Source organism: Amblyomma maculatum, chromosome 11 (genome assembly GCF_055883805.1).
Source record: "Amblyomma maculatum isolate TAMU_Amacu chromosome 11, ASM5588380v1, whole genome shotgun sequence".
NCBI lineage: Eukaryota > Metazoa > Arthropoda > Arachnida > Ixodida > Ixodidae > Amblyomma > Amblyomma maculatum.
The window spans coordinates 76,948,879-76,968,174 of NC_139354.1; the positions used below are offsets into that span (position 1 = coordinate 76,948,879).

Genomic DNA, 19,296 nt, shown 5'->3' on the forward strand with positions numbered 1-19,296 from the left:
GTCAAGCGCCAGGAGCTAGGTAGGATTTTCTTCGTTTCAAACTTATCTTGCTGGTCAAGCTTTCGCGCGCAGCTCCTGCTTTTTCGCGCTTGTCTTGGCAAATGACATTGAAAAATTTGGCTGACAAAAAGTTCTCATCACTGTTAATAAAAAGTAATTTTTACAGCAACTTCTGTCATTTTAAAATTGTCGCCCCCAAAATTTTTATTATAGTCACTGCGCGAAGAAAGGGATTTTTATGTATATTTGATAGAGAAATAAATGAGTGTAATTGCATTTGGTTATTTGAAGTACTGCAATATCGAATGTATTAGATTCTAGAGCTGTAACTAAGACATTTGTGCCCAAATTACAGCTTATTTGAAGTAATTGAAGTTTAGAGAACCTATGCGGCTGGAGTAATTTGAGTGCGAAGAAAACTGCAAGTCAGAGAGGTTTAAACCCATTGAGAAAAAGTGCGGACACACTCTCTCTCTGTCTCTCGCACATGATTGGATGCGTCCTTCCATCTGTTCGTCTTAGGTTACGCTTAGGACCAAATACTTTGGGGAAGAGATCAGTATCAAAAATAAAAGATAATAAGGTTCATACTGGGCGTTCACTTAGGTCTTTGCAGGATGTAGAGGTCCTAGAAGAGGTCCATTTAGCGTGCTTTAAAATGCAGTCTTAAATTAGCCTAGTTTTGATAATGGAACAGATGGAAGCGTAAAGTAGTTTATCGACGATTTAGATGTAACAGTAAAAAGAAAGTATGTCAGTGCAGAGAAGGCACTGGGTTTTAGCGGAGGACGAACTTTCAAGCTCCAGGAATGAACTATAACGTTAGAGATATCTTTCTGTAGTGGGTAGCAGAAGAAAGAGGAGGGATTGTTAATCAGGATACATGCAATCTTGTTGTGGAGACCAAATGTAACTTTTAGGAGTGAAAAGGAATCAAAGCTTCCGTCCTTACGAAGACAATCGAACCGCGGATACATCATAGCTAATCAAAAAGCACGAAGTAATCGGCACAACTTATTATAATACTTTCACGAAGCGCTGTACTGTGCGGTTTCTGGCACGCCGTGCCACTGGCAACCGTTTTTATCACTTTCTTTGCAAAGCAATATGTACCAAGAATTTTCTTCAAGGATAAGCAGCTTCTCGGTCGTCCAAGTGCTTCAAACGTTTAGCTGCTTTTCGAGCCCTATGTTGATCTTTCTGAACCATTGCTGAGTTAAACAAAGGGAGCTACTAAGATTTTCCTTACTTGCACCACACCTATGCAAATGTGTTGCTATCGCCACCTCAGAGTTGCGTTATACATGCTGGGAGCAATTTAGGCCAAAGTAAACTTCATTTCAGTGATGTGCAAGTCTGCTCACGTCCAGCAGACGTGATTGTCACCACAACATCGCAACTGGGAGCAGCGATGGAACTGGTTGTGCTTGTTGCCCCCCCCCCCCCCCCCCCCTTTCTGGCAGCCACGCGAACAATCTGAGCTCTCCTGAAATTTCTGGCACAGAGGGAATTCACGCTTGGCACCCCTAGAAATTGCGAAAGAGCTGCGAATTCAAGCGACTGTCCTCTGAGTACGGACTGCTACCAGAGTGCACCCGAGTGCAGGGAATCGCCTCAGTGCCGAAGTAGACATCACTATGAAGGCAGGTTCGAATATCCCGCAGCATCCCTTTTTGCTGCCCACATTAAATGGTTCATCAAGAAGGGATCAGGAAGAACAGCTTGAACAGTTCGAGCGTGTAGCTATATTCACCCCTTGAAATGACCCGACAAAAATGGGGCTTATTGTTTCTGGAAGATGTTGCCAAGGTTCTGTGTTATGAATAAGGTATATGCCTTTTTTTATGTCTAGGATATTCCTGCCTGCAAAATTGCCTCAAAACAAGCGCTTTAGGGGCTCGAGTAATCTGCCTGGAGATTCATAAAGCGCACAAGAAAACGCGGTGAGTGGCATCACGTGAGTTATACTTTGTCGGCGGCTCACGCCGCCCGTAAAACTACGCTCAAGTAATGGCAACCCCAAAGTGAGTCTAGATAAACCAATGAAACTGGATGTTTAGCAAACGTCGAATTTCATATCTCGATGCCATTGGGTCATAATCTGAGGTAGTCGCCAGAGCTTGGTGAAATCGAGACTTCCTATGAATCCGGGGCATCCTCAAAGCATTCCAGGAATTTCTCGTTTAGGTTGAAATGCCTAATTGCTGCTGGGAATGAAAATGGGAATACTTTCAATGCTGCAGTCAATGTGTAGATTTACGTCTGTTTTAACTGGGCATAAAATATGATTTCCTTTACAAGCAGGAGATGTAACCCCAGCTCGCTACAACTGATGACGGATTGCAATGTCTCTGTCATCGTTAAGTGTTTCCTACAAGAGTACACGAGAGTCATCCTTACTACTAACTAGCGTTAACAGGAGAGCGGCATGTTTGTGCAGAACCTCACACAGACCTCTTATTCTTTTTGCGCAGGCACCAATCTGTAAGCGGTAAGGCACGCGGACGATTGAAAGCCTTCATGTAACTTACGACGTTGCGTGCTAGGAATGTGGAAGTATGACTTCGCGGGTTTGTTTGTTATTTACGAAGTGATATTTATCCCTTTCTGCCTGTATCAGTACGTTTGTAGGCTTGGCTCATAGCTGGTCATGAGGTTTAACCCCAAAAACTTCTGAGCGAGAAAAATGATTGAGTTCTTTACCAATCTCGCTTTTGTCATTTTCTCGGCAAACATCTGCAGCGTTTCACAAAAGCAAAACGAAAGGAATCTTTTGTAAGGTGATTAAAAGTGTAATAAAATACACACGGAAGGCTGAGGAAAATACAGAACACGCACTTCGTTCAAAATATATTTTACATTTATTTGTTTTCAAAATACGCCTTTCGAAGCAGCCCACTTGACCCCGTTCACACCGTAAGTTTGCCGCTACTGTATGAAGCCGGGTAGGGGACTGTTGTTGCGGACGCAGATAAGTGGGTGACGGGCGTCGTCCAGTCTTCGGCGGCAGGTGCAGCCTTCAGCGCATGGCTTATGCCAATGGCCTGGTGGACACTGAAGTGGTGAACGATGCATGCATTGAAATAACATTGCAGAAATTTATACCGTATCTCATGAAGTCACTTCCATGATTATGTCTAACACCAGTTTACATCTTAATGTGATTATGCTCGCTTACACACTTCACAACAGAGAGATTATTCTATCCTGCTGGCGTTTGCTGTCCGAAATTCGGAACACCGTATAATTGAACTCACTGATGTAGAGCTAGCTGAGTGCTATCCGCCTATATCTCTCTGAAGCAATGGCGTGCACTGCTTTCATTGTAGTATTTAAAAAAATCAAGTATAATTACCCTTTTATGTAACGTCGCTTTTTTCCTAAACCTTTCTTCAGCCGTCACCCGTAACATTATAATGAAAATCTATTTTATCCCCTTTACGAGGGCGAGAAATACAGAAACACTATATATAATTAGTTCTCTTTGTAGTCGAAGTTAGGAGTTACGCCAAATTTTATATGGTCGGGTGCAACAGGCCAGCGCGCTAACTCAGTAGTGAACTCAAATACTCTAACGGTCACATCTCTGCGTGTGAGTGGTTATGAGTGTGAGTGCTCATGAGTGCGAGTGCGAATGAGTGGACATAAGCGGGATTGTGAATCAGGTTGCGAGTGTCAGTAGGCGTGTATGTGGGTATGAGTGAGCGGTCACGAGTGCCAGTGGACGTGAGTATGAGTAGACGTGCGTATGAAGGCTAGTGGGTGGTATTAAGTGTCATCAAAAGCGACTGTGAAAAGAATGCCGTGAATGTGGGTGGACATCAGTGCGAGCGCGGATGTGTTTGTGAGTGGAAGTGAATTATTGTGTCTTGTGGTTATCTGTGTGGTTTTGGATTATTGTGAGTGGATAATATCGCATGTGGCTTAAGACCTATTAAATGCACTAAAAGTCCACGACGTTTAATTTGTAATGCTGATTTTCATACTTTTCTTTCTAATTTGATTTTAAAGGAAAGGGGGGGGGGTAATGCAACGAACCCTTGTAATCTTTCTTGCTACTGGCAGCCGATGGCGTGAGGTCTTATTCTGCTTGTATTACACAGCAAGATTTTGTTTTCTTTGTTCGCGCTCAATGCCGCAGACAGTGGTCTTTATCATTGTCTTTGTCGCTTTAATAGATGAGCCAAAATGTACTTGTAATGATTTCAGCCACTTGCGACCGTTTCCACAATGTTCAATGTTGTTTTGCGGTTTTGTCTAGACATTTATTCGCTGAATTTTAATTGAGCGCTTAAGAGCGCAGTGGCTATTCGTAGTCGTCTACTGCTAGCGGCCGCCGTGTTGCAGGCCAAAGGCAGCAAAATTGAAAGTTTAGTTCAGTGAAATCCCAGTCTCTTCGATTGTTGCCCACGGCCTTGTTACAATGTCGTGAAATATTTTGAAATGTTATGTTCATCGTACTATAGAATAATCACCATCCATTTGCCCTCTACATCTCATTTACCTCCTTGTACCATCTTCCGCAATGTGAAGGAGGAGGCCGGAGTCCCTTACCGCCGGCCGGTTTCTCCGCCTTGCTTTCAATAAATCCCGTTCTCTCTCGTATGTTCACGTCCGTCCGTAAACGGTGAAGTATTTATATTGTGTGGGTGGAATAAACAGGATATATATATGATGTCTGCCTGTAAAGCCTGTAGGTGCCGTCGCACAAGCCTACAACAATTGGGGGGGGGGGGGGGGGACTGCCCATGTCAGCTGCCAGCTACTAGCGGCCTGAGCCATACAACTGTTTTTTTTTTTAACACAACCCCAACGTTGATAACGGCGATAGCTCCCACGCCTGGTTTTCTGAAGAAAAATTGTTCAAGTTATTGCATTAAATTATGTGCAGCAAAGCAAGTCACAAGAGACAGTTTCATAACAACACAATATAGAGGGCTAGCAGAACGCTTGAAAAAGAAGTTGTAAGGCTATATGCTTAGTGGTGCTGCGCATTAATCAATATGAACTGAATGGCATTTGCAGAAGAAAGGTGCTGATTGATAGCTCCGGATCTGGGCCGGGAGCCCTGGCGGTAAGGCTTAGCTCTCTACCCTTGCGCTTTCCCTCATCAGTGACGGAGAGCAGCCCGAAAAATTTGTCGTCTGCTGCACAGCAGAGTTGCCCTAGTGGATTGGGTTACGGCTTCGCCAGATGGAATCTCGTGGCGAGGGAAACTATTCCTTTCCCCTGACATTGAAAGTTAATGGAATAAGCGTATGATTACTCATAAGCATCCGTGCGACCACAGGCATGCGACTACAAAGGAAAGATGTGCAGCGTAATCAGAAACTTATTAGTTTACCAAGGTGCAAAATATCATAGCGGCTACTGGCAGATCTCTGTTGACGAACAAGACCGCGAGAAGACAGCTTTTGTCACACCCGATGGACTTTACCAATTTAAGGTCATGCCTTTTGGAGTTTGCAACGCCTCTGCTACGTTTGAATGAATGATGGACTCCTTACTCCGCGGCTTCAAACGGACGACTTGTCTATGTTACTTGGATGACATGATTGTCTTCTCGCCCTCGTTCGAAAGCCATATTCGTCGCCTTTCTTCCATCTTGGCACTTTTCCGCCGTGCCGGGCATCAACTGAACTCAAAGAAGTGCAGTTTTGGTCGCCGCGAACTTAAAGTGCTTGGCCATTTCGTGAATGCCACCGGCGTGCAACCCGATCCCGACAAAGTTCGCGCTGTCAGTGCGTTTCCATGTCCCCGTTCACCCCGTGATGTCCGCAGCTTTATAGGACTGTGCTCTTATTTTCGCCGGTTCGTCCCAAACTTTGCCGCTGTTGCTCGTCCTCTCACCAATCTCCTGAAGAAAGGCGTTCCTTTCTCATGGGGACCAGAGCAGGATAACGCATTCTCCACCCTCATCGCTGTTCTCACCAATCCTCCTGTGTTGGCCCATTTCAACCCGTCTGCCCCAACGGAACTTCGCACCGACGCCAGTGGCCACGGGATTGGTGCCATTCTTGCACAGCGACAACGCGGCCAACATTGCGTTATTGCCTACGCCAGTCGTCTCCTGTCATCAGCAGAACAGAACTATTCTATTACGGAACGGGAGCGCCTGGATCTCGTTTGGGCCGTTGGAAAATTCAGACCCTACTTGTTCGGCCGACCCTTCACTGTAATTACCGATCACCATGCCTTATGTTGGCTCTCTTCCCTCAAGGATCCTGCTGGCCGCCTCGGCCGCTGGGCACTGCGCTTGCAGGAGTATACCTTTTCCGTTGTATACAAATCCGGTCGGCTTCACCAGGATGCAGACTGTCTGTTCCGTTATCCCGTCGATCCCCCTTCCTCTACTGACCATGAGTCGGGCCCTTGTGTCTTCTCTATATTGGACTTTTCCCACATAGCCGACGAACAGCGGTTGGACCCAACCCTCAGTTCTCTTATCGACCGCCTCCGCACACAGAGCCGTGACTCTTCCCTTGCCCTGCTCTTCCTTCATGGGAATACGCTATACCGCCGCAACATGCGACCTGATGGCGCTGAGCACTTGCTGGTCGTTCTCCAACACCTACGCTCTGCCGTTCTCGAGCAAATGCACGACGCCCCTACGGCTGGTCATCTTGGCCTCTCACGCACATACGACCGCGTGCGCCGGCGTTGCTTCTGGCCTGGACTTTACCGCTCTGTCCAACGTTATGTAGCAGCTTGCGACCTCTGTCAACGCCGGAAGAAACCTCCTGTGCTACCACCTGGACACCTGCAGCCGATTGCTATCCTGACTGAGCCATTTTCTGGTGTTGGCCTTGACCTCCTAGGGCCCTTCCCCGAGTCCTTGCCAGGAAACAAATGGATCGCTGTGGCCACCGATTATGCCACGCGGTACGTGATCACTCGCGCCATTCCAACCAGCTGCGCCACAGACGTTGCTGACTTCCTTTTGTATGACATCATACTACACCATGGTGCTCCCCGTCAACTACTTACCGACCGTGGCCGCTGTTTCCTTTCCCGAGTTGTTGAGGAAATACTTCGTTCTTGCTCCGTTCGGCACAAGTTCACCACTGCCTATCACCCTCAGACGGACGGCCTTACGGAGCGTCTTAACAGCACACTCACCGACATGCTCGCAATGTACGTATCCGACAGTCATCGCGACTGGGATATTAGTCTGCCATTTGTCACCTTTGCATATAACTCTTCGCGTCATGACACTGCTGGGTACTCTCCATTCTATCTTTTCTTTGGAAGATACCCCTTACTGCCCTTTGACACTTTGCTGCCCGCCGCTGGCCCCGTCACAACCTATGCTCGCGATACCATCGCCCGAGCCGACGCTGCTCGCGAGATTGCTCGTCACAATCTCACCATCTCTCAAGAAGCTCAAAAACGCCGCTACGACGCTCACCACCGCGATGTGCACTATCCTCCCGGTTCTCTGGTGTTGCTCTGGCTTCCGTGCCGTCTTGTGGGGTTGAGTCAAAAACTTGTGCCCCACTACACAGGTCCTTACCGTGTACTACGCCCAGTGACCGACGTGACCTATGAGATTTCACCGCTCCACCCAAGGTCATCGACTGCTACACCCACTTCCGAAATCGTACATGTCGCCCGCCTAAAGCCATATTACTCCTCCTCCACATCGCACGCCTAATACGCACCGGGACGTTGCCTTTTGCCGAGGGGGGGGGGGGGTAGTGTTACCTGGAAACGCGGTACCAAAGTGATGTGCTAACTGACGAAGACGACGACCGAGGAACACGGGCACGACAAAGCGTTGAGAAAGAGGACGACGCTGACAGAGTGGACACTGCACGGCTACTGAAGTCTCAGCGTCGAGTTCAGCCCATCGCAGTGCTGTTACATTAAGTACATCGCCGTAACAATATACAAGGTTGTTCCAGTTCCGTAAAAAGGTTCCCCATTTTCATGTTCTAGTTATCGTACTGTTTTACTAAAAAGCGTTTTTTAGAAACTAATGAAGCATGTGCTTCACTCTCACATGATAAAATTCCTACTTTCTATAGCCTTTTTTCATCCTAATCGACATGGTTTTCGTAAAGGGCTGTCATGTGACACTGAACTAGCTTTATTCATCAATGATATGTTATAACCTAGATTTAAATGTACCTTGAGACGCTCTCTTTTTATATTTTGAAAAAGCATTCGACAAAGTTCCCCATCAGCAACTTTTACTTAAACTTTCTCGATCGCACATTAACCCTCTTGTATTGGAATGGATATGCAAATTCTGTGGATGGAAATCGCTGGGTTGTAATCTGCGTGGACTATCTCACACGTTACTGTGAAACCGCCGCTTTTCCGTCTGCTACGGCGCATCAGGTGTTGCTTTTCTTGCTGCATTCAGTCATCTTACGACACGGGCCGCCAAGAATTGTCATCACTGATCGGGGCCGACAATTCACTTCTGAAGTTGTTGAAAAGCTCATGCTTTTATGCGCCATAACTTCGCGACACTCGACGCCATACCGTACCCAGACAAATGGCTTGACTGAGCGCGTCAACAGAACGCTTATCAACATGCTTGTCATGTATGTGGATGCAGGGCATAACAACTGGGACATCATACTACCCTTCATCATGCAATGCGTTTAATACCACCACGCATGAGACGACTGGGTACAGTTCATTCTTCCTGCTGTATGCCAGACCGCCACGCTACCCCCTGGATACTATCCTGCCCTTCTCAAGCCGTGAAGATCCCTGCCTGGCTGAGACCCTCTGTCTTGCCGAAGAAGCTCGAAGAAACGCCCGATTGCGGTCTGGTGCTTCACAAGAACGTTCTAAAGTACGATACGATGCCAGTCACCGGCGAGTCACGTACTCTCTAGGCGTTTTATTCTGGCTGTGGCGTCCAATTCGGTCCCGTTGCCTACATCAACTCTTGGCCCGCTATGACGGCCCATATGTGGTTGTCAAGCGCATCAGTGATTTAACGTATGCAACAGCCCGCCTGACAGCATCGGTTCGTCGGTCTGCCAAAACCGAACTATGTCATGTTGCCCGCTTGAAGCCGTGTCAGCCTCGCACGACTCACGAACACTCCCAGAGGGCTTAGGCTGAGTAGGGGGGAAGTGTCACGCTACTGACGACGATGAAGGATTGTGCTGGTGTGGCAGAAAAAGAGGAAGAAACGTTGGTGTGTGGGGGCTAGTATGCTTCACCTTGTCCCGCTGCCACAGCACTGTAAATAAACACCGCTTTCTTATTTCACCGTAACAATATCATGCCTTTTTAATTCTGCAGAAACTATTGGCCAGTGTTTCATCGATTGAATAGGTGCAATACTGTTCTGGGATATTATGAAACGGATGTTAAATATGCACTGAATTTGACAACACATTCTGTACGATACAGCACTGCACTAGCTGCGATGTTCTGATAAGCCTTTAGACATGTTCTATCTATTTGGATCTTGCAAGCTCTGGAAAACACATATGATGCGAATTGTTTTTCTACAAATGATCACTTCTGTAGAGTGCCTGTTCATGTAAGAGAACTCTATGCACAGGCCGAATACCAATCGGATTAACACTCACGAGTGATGCGCTTTGCTTTTCCTTCTTCTGTAAAGGTTTTGGCTTTAACTTTCCTATCTGGCATCATGTTGGTTTGGTTTTGCTTTCTTAATAATATGTACACTCGTGGACAAAAGTGGTATATTCCACGCGAACCGCAACGATTGCATTTCTTCAGTATAAAAAAATGTGCCACACAAAATTGCTTAAATAGCATCGCAAGTATATCAAGAAGGGTAGGTTATGCATATTTCAGAAATAACTGCTTCTTAGTCGAAAAAATCTGGCGGGCAGTTTTCTCGCAGCGCGTGGAGTATACCACTTTTGTCCACGAGTGCACGTAATTCATATACCTAGAACAATGTTTCATTGTAATAAATTACATGTTGAAAAAGTAGCGATACCTTCGTTGTTTAATGCCGCGGCCAGCAAAGGTGACGTGCATTTCTCCACTGCCTTGAGTCGCATACGCGGCCTTATGCCATATTTTATTATGCACTCATTGCTTGGTGCGTTACGCCAAAATGACTCGGACTGACTGGCTTCAGTGACTCGAGCTTTATGCCAGTAATTCACTGGTGTGAAAACACGCAGTCAGCGCAAGCATTGTACCGCCGCGCATGAGCAGATTACAAGGTCGTATTTGGGTGAATGCCACGTAGGCGTAATTGGTGTCTTCAGGAGGGCCCCTTCAAATTTAAATATTCACCTAATGTTGCAAAAATTACTGCTGACATGCCAGGAATTTATATCGACCCAAAACACAAGCATTGGGATTCTTTCACTTTCCTACGTTTCTTATGAAATACGTCCTCACTGACACTGCATGCTCATTCAGGATGGTGGTTTAGGTAATCTTTGGCATCCCGATACCAGGCGATACATTCCACAAATCGTCGGCTATCTTCAGCGCTCAAATTACCTTCGCCTCACCAGAGTACGAATTCAAGAGCAACAGCGCATTGACGCTCGATTTTACCGTCTAAGGATGCCGGACGTCGAATGGAAGCCTGACGGCGGTTTATTCAATTTCCCTGCGAAGTGAGCGAGTTGCTCTTGCGGCCTTTGGTTCGCCATTGTAGGCATTAGGTCGAAAGTGATCATGAGGTCATTCTCGAACGAAGTGATGCCATATCAGTGGCATTTGGTCTGCCTTGGACAGTGAAAGGTAGATCTTTAAAATTTATTCGGAAGGCTAAGTAACACCATATAGTTCTCACACTCATCTTCAGCACCATTGCTAATCCCTCGCTTGCACCCACAAGCTACGAGATGCTAATTGTTTGCTAAAGAGCTAAGTCCACGTCTCACCTCTCGACACTATCACACTTCGTTGACACCCGCGCATTCCACCGACCATTTGCAAGCGTGCACACTGTACACGTCACCCCGCCAATAGTGATTTGCGAGACACTGTGAGACACCGAAGAATCTAGAAGCCGACGCGGCTCTTTTCTTCTGTGGTGGGGCACACACGGCGGTGCACGCGTCTTGGTTCTTCAAGGAAACACATGTAGCGGCCTCAATACCACTCTCTCCCCATCCCCCAGCCTCAAGCCGCGCTCCTGAACTCATGCAGGGTCCTGCACGTCATCATGCGTGCACTGATTACCGATTACTCCATCCCATTACGTTACCTCCATGACCACCGCAGTTACTTCTCTGACGCGGCTTAGATGACCAGGCAGACGCGATGAGCTCGCTAGGCACCGGTTTACTTTACCCGGCTCTCTGAGAAAGTGGATGAGAACATGCGTTCCGCACATGCTTCAAATAACCATTTGGGGAAGGTGAAATGGCCAGTGCTGTATCGCACAGATAAGGATGAGGCAGCAAAGGCATAGGCTCCTCACAATGCTCTAGGATCTGCACCATCCTTTGCAGTCTTAAGGCAGAGATCGTTCACGCCTTTTGTTTTGCCAGGTTAAACTGCTAAGTTCTACCTTTATATATCTAGTAACAGTTATCCCAATTTCGTTGAATTTATACCGAGCATGAGACAACAGATCACTAACTGCTGTTCTGCTACCGCTTCTTCGGTTTGAGGACGCGACTCTTACAGAGCAGTTGTTCTTCCGATTGGCGCTTCTGACATTGGAAAAAGCGAGACGAGTGTGTGCTCTGCTGCGCAAATTGATCTAGAATACGCATTTCCCGTATAGTTTCGCTGTGCAATTCGTAAGCATTTATTCAATTAATGGAACTGTGTTTATTATATACATTACTATTATTATTATTATTATAGTTATTATCATTTGCGAAACACTTCCAACTTGTTCAATACATCTCTTGTGTCGTGACCACTTCACCAAGGCGTTTATGTGTCACATGTTTTAAAGGCAACCGACCAAACAACCTTAGGCGGATGCTCTTGTGCAGCTAATCTGAATAATACAGCTCTTGTGGCACCAATAAATATGGCCACGTTCACTTGACAGGCGATCTTCACAATATGTATGCGCCTAACACAATGTTTCTGCAATAAAAGGCGTGATACTTGGAAACTGCAGTATTCAATTGAGTAATATTTTACACAGTGAGAGAGCTGCCGCCAACTTACTTGTCTATGACACAGCTGAATGCTTGGTCGAGGTATATTTACAGGATTGAATCCTGCCCTGGAAACCAAAAAGAAACAAAATTATACAATGTGAATGAGCAGTTACGAAGTATATTCTTCTTGTTTGATAAAATGCCTCCCATAGCCGTGTTAAATATGATCGCGACAGCGCGTAGGTGGAGCTCGGAGTGGAAAGCACTGCCGCACCAATTACCAATGAGGCCACCTTGTGCCAACACATATTAAGCCCGTGATGCAACACGAAGATAGCCGCTTATGTTTGGAGCAAGACCACTGGTGCCCTAGAAGGGGCTGTTGGCGGCTGTAAAGTGACTGCTTTTGCTTTTGACGAATAGGACTATTTTGTGCTCGCTGGATGCCTCCCCACAGAATTCCACTGACTGCTTTTGCTTTTGACGAATGGGACTATTTTGTGCTCGCTGGATGCCTCCCCACAGAATTCCACAAACAACAACTGCATATTATGGCCTTTATGTCCTCCCAATAACAGGCTTTATTCTTACACAAGGGGAATACCACCCAGGAAGTAGAGTTAAACAGAAGTATTTAGTCAGGTAGCCTCATACGCTGCAGTAAATTATTGGTGCAGGAGTGGCTTTCATCATAGGCTTATCTGGAAACATGCGCTACTTATGATCAACCAACTGGCCCCTGCGTTAGTATTGTTAGTTCTATAGGTTTCATTGCATAAGCACAGACCTATTCTGCAAAGCTTCGCAGTTCCGCAGCAGTGTTTCTACAGCCTCATCTATACACGTTTTCTGTCCAACCCTCAGGCTACTACACATGTTCGGTCCCAGCTCAACAGGCTTTCAAGGGGTGAAGCGACGCTTTAAAAACGTCCGTGAAGCATACTGTGGTCGGGAGTCTTACAATAAAAAAAATAATTTTCTACCTCGATGTTGTGTTCACCGTAGTTGCCTGTGATATCAAGAGAATCGAATAAGTTATCAAGGAAACATCTTGAAGTAGGTTTTAGAGGGGGCATCGGCATTGCAGGCGGGATTGCCAGTTGCCGGAACTCGAAATCTGGGCTTCCGTTAAGTAAAATATATGAAGATTACCTACACCTCAACTTAGGGATGACGGTTCGCTTGATCCCTCTCTGTCGCAACCTAAAAAGTAGGTATCTCCCACATTTAAAGCCTAGGCAAAGGTAATGCGTATGTATAGAGATTATATTAGGTCAGTACCGTAGGTTCAACCATGATCGACCCTCAGGCACCGTAAACACACTCGATCTGTCCTCCAAAGATCCTGCCATTTGTCGCAGGCTAATTCGTCCATGGCCAGTGTTACTGATATTTTCAATTCTGAGGTAACTAATGAATACTGTAAAATACTGCTGAGATTATGGTTTTTGTTATTGGATTTAGCGCCCCAGAGTGATTCAGGCTATGAGAGATGTCTACGTTGAGAATATATGAGACGAATATGCTGGCAATATTTTGACGGGAATAGTCAGGTATTCTGATGTTTACTAAAGTTTTTATTTTTGACGTTTGTTTCGTTACCATTGTGGCTAAGGCTCTTCTGACAGCATCATTTATTGTCCAGGGAAAACAGCGCGGTGCTTGACAAGAATGCAGCAAGCAGACGCGTTGCCCTTCGATGGCATTATACGTTCTTTTTTGCAAATATTTGCTACATATAGATTATTAAAACAGTTATCAAAGGTAGACCTAGTATTAAAATGATACCCATAACAAGCGGAAGCTTTACAGAAGATTTATTACCTTTTATAGTGCTTTGTAGTTCTGAGGAAATTCCATGAAAATATGGAGGTAGAAGTTTCATATCGACGCAAGCGCCGTCTGCCTAGACGTCGTCCTGTTTCATAACAGCTACATGTTTGACATTATCGGGCCCTGATAGCGTAACCTTAGAAAGGCAAACGTTATAATAAGAAGACGGCCTTGGAAACCTCTGTGTAGAAAATGTGCAACTTTTGCACAATGCACTAGCCGCTTAGTTTTTATATTTATGCAGGTCCTACTGCAGGGCAATGTTCTCTATTTGATAACTCAAGTTCTACTTCATAACCGTAAATAGAACAAAGGCACAGACGTTGCCCTTGTGCTGGTTGCGGCCACGCTATCACTGCCAACTGTGTAATCTCTTTCGTCCGCCTATCTTTCTGAACCTCTGTTACGTTTGCTTTGGCTGGGAATCACGTCTGTTACTCCTACATAGCCTTGGTTACCTTGTTGTCTGAGTACAAGCACTGGCTATGATCTTTTCTTTCTTATTTCGGCTAGAATATAATCTGGCTAGTTTCATAACTCTGCTCTATTCATATAAAGGAAGCCAACAGTCACCACAGCCTAGAAGAGTATGCAGGCATGATTTGATTTCCTTTTCGTTTTTAAACTATATCAATACTGTATGATATTGAATTACTTGCTGTGGTGTACTCAATTTAGGAGACTACAACAAGCTTCGCTGTGGCGTTTTTCAGCAAGAAAGTGTTGACGACTAAGAAAACAAGAAAAAAGGCGGTTTTGAAATCGATGTGAACGCTGACTAAGCACAACACAACAGACTACAAGGGTAGCCAGTGTGTGCGTGTGTGCAGGCTAGGGAGAGTCATGTCGCAGAGGTGGAAGCGTGGTAAGCGCATGGCAAAAGCCGCATTGAGAACAAAGCTACTGGAGACAATTGAGGATCATCGACTGAAAGCGTTACAATAGGTTTGAAAGCCAGCTATAAAGTTTGCTTTGCTGGTCCGCTCATTACAAAAATTACATCTCTTAAAATGCACTCTGAAGGAATGAAATTGGGAGGATGGAAACATAAACGATGATCGCGGGTGATAACGAAATTCGACTGCTAGAAATTGAGAAGCGAGGCTAAAGGAAGCTGAAGAAAACGAATTGGGGAGCAATCATTTCACTAACTGCTTCTCCTTCTTCGCCATTACTGATCACCGCATGCGCAATGTCTGTGCAGCCACCAATACTGCATCTTCAGCCTGCTATGTGCTTGTGTGCTTGTTTTATCTTCCTCTCATAAACACGCACGGAGTTGTCCGAGGCTGGATTTTAAGCTGATATACGGAGGTATCTAGATACGTTTGCACACCACCAAGCGCGCTAATTGGCGCTCCCGTTCTCCAGTTCTTCATATGCCGTGATCAGAATACTTTCGAACTTAGCCATGCCTTGTAATTTCATCGCGCCGCACATCTTATGGGTCAGTGAGTGCACTTCACTAATGATAAAGCAGGACGCAAGTCCCACTTCTTCCTCCAGTGGGACTCCTTGCTATTGCAATAAATGTCCGGGAAGATCACGAGTGTTCAGCTCCGATCCTCGTGTCTTAGCTGGTTTGAGGTCGTAAAGAAATAGTCAGCCAGTAAGGCTCATGCAATGCAGTGGAAGATACAATGTACAGGCTATGACAGCGGGCGTCAAGTGGTTAAAGCTTTGGCAGGCATATGTAGATGCAGGGCGGGGTAGAGCGGTTTATATGTCGGAGTCTCACTTTCGCCAGTGGGCGCCCAAAAGTGACGTTTCCCCCCCCCCCCCCCCCCCGTAATTAAGCGACAGGATTTCAGACGCTGATCACCACGGGTTTAAGCTAAAGCGTACACTGAATGCTCACATTTCAACCATCAGACTGCCACTCCCTACAAAAGGCCACTAAAGTCTCTCTTTTTCAGTAATTCAGCTGCCACCATAAACCGCGCGCTCTTGTAACCTGATTGTGCTGCATTTTGTAAAATTAGAGAGCAATCCTTCGCACATCAGGTTGATTCTCGAAATGTGCCATACTTTCATATCTGAATCAGATGCTTCGAACCCCCTTCTCAATAAGCAAATAACACCAGCGCTTTCTAAACAAATGAAGTCAGACATTTTGATGTTAATTAAATTCTAATAATACAGTAAGGGAGATCGTGATAGCTTTCTAAAATAAGCATGAGAGTTCACTCATCACAGCACTATCATCTGCACCAAAGACTGAATAATAATGGCCGGTAATCAGTAGAAAGAATATTTACTAATGGAATCAAGTGTCCCCTATCATCAAACAAACATAGAGATTCAGCACCTGGGGTTTCAATGTAAAGCGTATTTTTCTGCTCCTTTGATGAACATAAAAATGTGGTGCATATGCCTCAATTAATTAACAGTTACATAGATAAATCAGTACAATTAACACAACAGCTTATTTTTCATTACAATACATTAGCTTTTTGAGGGTTTATTTTTACCTGGACAAATACTTTTAAACGAGCCACTCTTATTCCATACTTCGTCAATGCCCATACTATTAAGTATAGCTACGTTTACATGTCTGATTTATCAGATATTAAATTTATAATCGATACCGGAGAACTGATATTGCTCCCGTATTCACGAATGTACTGCGAGTGAAGTGAAACCGATATAATATTGAGCTACTGGTCGGAAACAAGCCTCCTGCATTTTTCACCGCGAAACCCTCCAAGCAGCACGCCGCATCCGAATGCGCGTTTTTACGCAATGACCCCTTTGATCATGGCATGGCTCCGCGACAAGCGACCAGGAAAGCTACTGATTTAGGTATACTTAATTAGTGAATGCTCTGTGCATCAACCTTGACTGGCATAATAGAGAATGTGCCTGTAGTCTAACAAAACACAAATTGATTATTAAAAGAAAATAAGATGATAAGGTTGTGTGTTTTCAGGGGGAGTAGTCGAAAAACTCACGGAACCAACTAATTATGTTACGGGTTGTGAACCTACTAACGGTGCAAGTAATTTACGAATAAGGATCGATGTTTGCTTCATTTTTTTTATGGTGTGCTGGTATACGTCTGGGCGTCAGTCTGCACAGTCAGAAATGATTCGCGACATATGTTTTCTCGATGTTACTATAGGTGGCGTCATGATATATTAAAGATGTGTCGAAACCTGAAGCTGTCACTGTTTGTCTGTTGACGTCTCTATCCTCTAGCCAGTTATATAATATCTAATTGATGATACATTTTTTTCTCGATGACCATTATAACGTTATCGCGTTAAATATGCCGACCTTTGCATGGTTTACAGACGACATTGAATTGTTGAATATTAATCTGTAATTTTATTTATTGCATGCGCAAGAGCTAACCGTGGACAGAAATATGCAGCCCCATCTGAAAGGTTTTCAAAAGAATAAAAAAACTAACCCACTGGAAAATAAAGAGAGACTTTAGCGTAGAAGTTTACTGATGAACAACTGGAGGAGAAAATATATCATCATACTATTTACACATACACCCCATGCATAGCGTTGAAGTAATTTGTGGCATGTTTCGAAGCCAAACTTTCGTTATGTTTATGCCGTTTTAGAAAATGTATTGGAATCTCACATTATTCAAATAGAAAGACGTGTCCTACATGCACCCGCTCGGAATATGCATGGCAATCCTGCTGATACATGCCCTGAGTAAGTGACGGGCTAGAAGTGAGAATAGCAGTGGATGCACCTACGCCAACTGAAAGTGCATTTGTTGGAAAATTGGGAATACTTAAGATGCTTGATGAGTTAAATTTATCAGGCATGCTTAATATTATTTTAAATTGCATTAACTAAGTAACCAGAACGTTAGAAATGCAGAAAGGTAGGTAGGCGGGTGAGATTAAGAAGTTTGCATCGGTCAAGTGGATGCAGCTAGCACAGGACCGGGTTAGGTGGAGGAATATATGGGAAAGGCTTTCGCCCTGCAGCGGGTATAATTCGGCTGATGATGAACTAAGTAACCTGCTAGCCTTTAAATTTTGTTATACCGTGCAGAAACGTGTAATGACTACATAGCTCAGATATTCGCGAATGGTTGTTACAGAAGGCCGTATGTTTCTAACATTACAATGTATTAATTAGTTTTTCATACGTGCATGGCAATGTATATAACGCAATGTTGTTTGAGAAAAACGTTTTTCGTCAGATTTTATAGTATTGTGTGCATGGTGGATAAAAAGACCTCTGAACTAAAACACCAACTGTCAAAAGGAAAACAAAATGGCAACAAGGCATACTAATGCGGCCAAGAAATATGCTCCGCTCAGACAGAAGAGGATTGCGAAAATATGCTTACATTGCTGCTGCGGAAGAAGGTTGGCTAGTTAGACTATATAGTTTTTTGCACAGAAAACTAAGAAAACTGACACATACGTTCAATGATCAAATACGAATAAGATTAGAAAAACTCAGTAAATACACTATAAAATTCTAGTTATTTTACCGATATATTTTTATGCTGTCTAAGTTCATTTTAGTTTAAACAAATGCACTCACTCTGAAAGTACGATAAGTGCCACCGAAATCAAGAACAATAAGGTAGGTAGCTTCATTTTCACACTTCCCGTGAGAGAGTCTGAGATCAGGCAAAAAATGCCACAGTGAGGTTGTATAATCTCTTCGGAGAGGCCTACCTGTAGCCCGGCGGTTAGAAGTTCTCTTTTTATAATAAAGCAGAAATATTTATTTTATATTATTTGTACCTCAAAACTGACCTTCTCTCGGAGCATAAATTTTATTGAGCATTCTTGTCAAAACGCTGACGGCTGTCCTACTGCTCGCATTTTGAGAACAGCACTCGAGGTTGTGCAAATTAAAAATGAAGATGTCGCTTATGAAGTGCATATCTTCTTGAAAAAAGGCATCAATTATGCACATACCAATGGCAGGATGAAACGAGCGTTTCGGCAGCGTACATTTCGGCCACGAACGGGAATACATAAATAATGAAGACTTCTGTGACATTAGATTTTAATGTATAAACGATTTGCTTACTATGGACATGTGTGGATACTCTGTTTGCTCGTCCTATACTTACGAAAAAGAATAGCCCCCCGTGAGCCTAGCAGGCACTGAATATTGGTGTAATACTCTACAATATGGAGGAAACTACTGTTTTTACTGAGTTAGGCTTTGAGAGAAAAAAAAAATAGACTGTAGCAGCACATAGCATTTCGCCATGCCATCGCACAGTGTAGTGCTGAGCAGGTTTCCTGTCATATTTTTCAGTTTCACATCTTCGAATTCTGGCCTAATAAATTCTCAGAACTGCCTAATGTTTAAGCGCTATAAAATGCCTACGCTATTTCTTTTGCAAATTAATCTGATTAGTCATGCTGGTTTTAGTATTCCACTTAGCTGTGCATTTAAAAGCAGTTTGCTCTCCGTAGCCAGCCTACAGAACAAA

The 19,296-nt window shown here is 44.6% G+C and overlaps 1 long non-coding RNA gene across 5 annotated transcripts in view; it reads right to left on the reverse strand.

Moving 5' to 3' along the window:
* Positions 1 to 2,846: 2,846 nt before the first annotated feature.
* Positions 2,847 to 19,296, reverse strand: part of LOC146174215 (uncharacterized) — a 38,205-nt gene continuing 21,755 nt past the window's right edge. For 4 of the 5 annotated variants that reach the window (XR_014702126.1, XR_014702127.1, XR_014702125.1 and 1 more), the window contains 2 exons: positions 12,100 to 12,157; positions 2,847 to 3,054 (listed from right to left, as the gene is read on the reverse strand). This is a non-coding gene — a long non-coding RNA (uncharacterized LOC146174215). Of the gene's footprint in view, positions 3,055 to 12,099; positions 12,158 to 18,386; positions 18,545 to 19,296 lie in introns of those variants that run through there. The other variant, XR_014702124.1, reaches the window with a different exon arrangement.